The sequence below is a fragment of the Ursus maritimus genome, unplaced genomic scaffold, assembly GCF_017311325.1.
Source record: "Ursus maritimus isolate PB19 unplaced genomic scaffold, ASM1731132v1 scaffold_26, whole genome shotgun sequence".
NCBI lineage: Eukaryota > Metazoa > Chordata > Mammalia > Carnivora > Ursidae > Ursus > Ursus maritimus.
The window spans coordinates 4,855,624-4,858,162 of record NW_024425119.1 but is presented as its reverse complement, the minus strand read 5'-3'; positions in this window follow the sequence as shown (position 1 = coordinate 4,858,162).

Sequence of the window (2,539 nt, the reverse complement as noted above, 5' to 3'; positions counted from 1 at the left end):
AATAAATAAATAAATAGATAAATAAATTAATAAAAACTTGTACAAAAATGATCATAGTAACATTATTCATGTATCCAAAAAAAGGAAAACAACACAAATGTCTATGAATTGATGAATGGTAAACAAAAAGTGCCATATCTATATGATGGAATATTATTTGGCAATAAAAAGGAATAAAAATGGAGGAACGCATGGGAAAAAAAAAAAGCTGGTCCTTTGAAAGAATTAATAAGATCAATAAACCTCTAGCTAGACTTATCAGAAAGAAAAGAGAAAGGACCCAAATTAATAAAATCATGAATGAAAGAGGAGAGATCATGACCAACATCAAGGAAATACAATTTTAAGAACATATTATGAACAAATACATGCCAAAAAATTAGGCAATCTGGAAGAAATGGATGCATTCCTGGAAACTTATAAACTACCAAAACTGAAACAGGAAGAAATAGAAAACCTGGGTAACAGACCCATAACCAGCAAAGAAATTGACAGTAATCAAAAATCTCCCAACAAACAAGAGTCCAGGGCCAGATGGGTTCCCAGGGAAATTCTACCAAACATTTAAAAACTAACAATAAAATAAAATTTTAAAAAGAAGAAGAAGAGCTAATACTATTCTTCTGAAGCTGTTTCAAAAAAACAGAAATGGAAGGAAAACTCCCAAACTCATTCTATGAGGCCAGTATTACCTTGATCCCAAAACTACACAAAGACCCCATCAGAAAGGAGAATTACAGACCAATATCACTGATGAACATGGATGCCAAAATTCTCACCAAGATACTAGCCAATAGGATCCAACAGTACATCAAAAGAATCATTCACCATGACCAAGCGGGGATTTATTCCTGGGCTGCAAGGGTGGTTCAACATTTGCAAATCAATCAATGTGATATATTCCATTAACAAAAGAAAGGACAAGAACCATATGAACCTCTCAATTGGTGCAGAAAAAGCATTTGACAAAATACAGCATCCTTTCTTGATTAAAACTCTCCACAGTGTAGAGATAGAGGGAACATACCTCAATATTATAAAAGCCATATATGAAAAGCCCACAACAAATATCACTTTCAATGGGGAAAAACTGAGAGCTTTTTTCCTAAGGTCAGGAACACACAGGGATGCCCACTCTCACCACTATTGTTCAACATACTACTAGAAATCCTAACCTCAGCGATCAGACAACAAAAAGAAATAAAGGCAATCAAATTGGCAAAGAAGAAGTCGAACTCTCACTCTTTGCAGATGACATGATACTTTATGTGGAAAACCCAAAAGACTCTACTCCAAAATTGCTAGAATTCATACAGGAATTCAGCAACATGGCAGGATATAAAATCAATGCACAGAAATTAGTTGCATTTCTATACACTAACAGCCAGAAGAAAGAGAAATTAAGGAATCTATCCCATTTAAAATTGCACCAAAACCCATAAGATACCTAGGAATAAACCTAACCAAAAAGGTAAAGGATCTGGACTCTAAAAACTATAGAATACTTATGAAAGAAATTGAGGAAGGACAAAAAAATGGAAAAACATTTCATGCTCATGGATTGGAAGAATAAATACTGTTAAAATGTCTGTGCAACCCAGAGCAATATACACATTCAGTGCAGTCCCCATCAAAATACCATCAACATTTTTCACAGCTGGAACAAACAATCCTAAAATTTGTATGGAACCAGAAAAGACCCTGAATAGCTAGAGGAATGTTGAAAAAGAAAACCAAAGCTGGTGGTATCACAATGCCGGACTTCAAACTATATTACAAAGCTGTAATCATCAAGACAATACAGTACTGGCACAAAAACAGACACATAGATCAATGGCACAGAATAGAAAACCCAGAAATGGACCCTCAACTCTATGGTCAGCTAATCTTCTACAAAGCAGGAAAGAATATCCAATGGATAAAGGATAGTCTGTTCAGTAAATGGTGCCGGGAAAATCGGATAGCCACATGTCGAAGAATGAAACTGGACCATTTTCTTACATCATACACAAAGGTAAACCCAAAATGGATGAAAAACCTCAATGTGAGACAGGAATCTATCAAAATCCTAGAGGAGAACACAGGCAGCAACCTCTTCAACCTCAGCTGCAACAACTTCTTGCTAGACACATCTGCAAAGGCAAGGGAAACAAAAGCAAAAATGAACTATTGAAACTTCATCCAGATAAAAGCGTCTGCACAGCAAAGGAAACAGTCAACAAAACTAAAAGGCAACGTATGGAATGGAAGAAGATATTTGCAAATGACACATCAGATAAAGGGCTGGTATCTAAGATCTATAAAGAATTTATCAAACTCAATACCCAAAAACCAAATAATCCAATCAAGAAATGGGCAAAAGACATGAACGGACATTTCTCCAAAGAAGACATCCAAATGGCCAACAGACACATGAAAAAATGCTCCACATCACTTAGCATCAGAGAAATACAAATCAAAACCACACTGAGATACCACTTCACACTAGTGAGAATGACTAAAATTAACAAGACAGCAAACAATAAATGTTGGCGAGGTT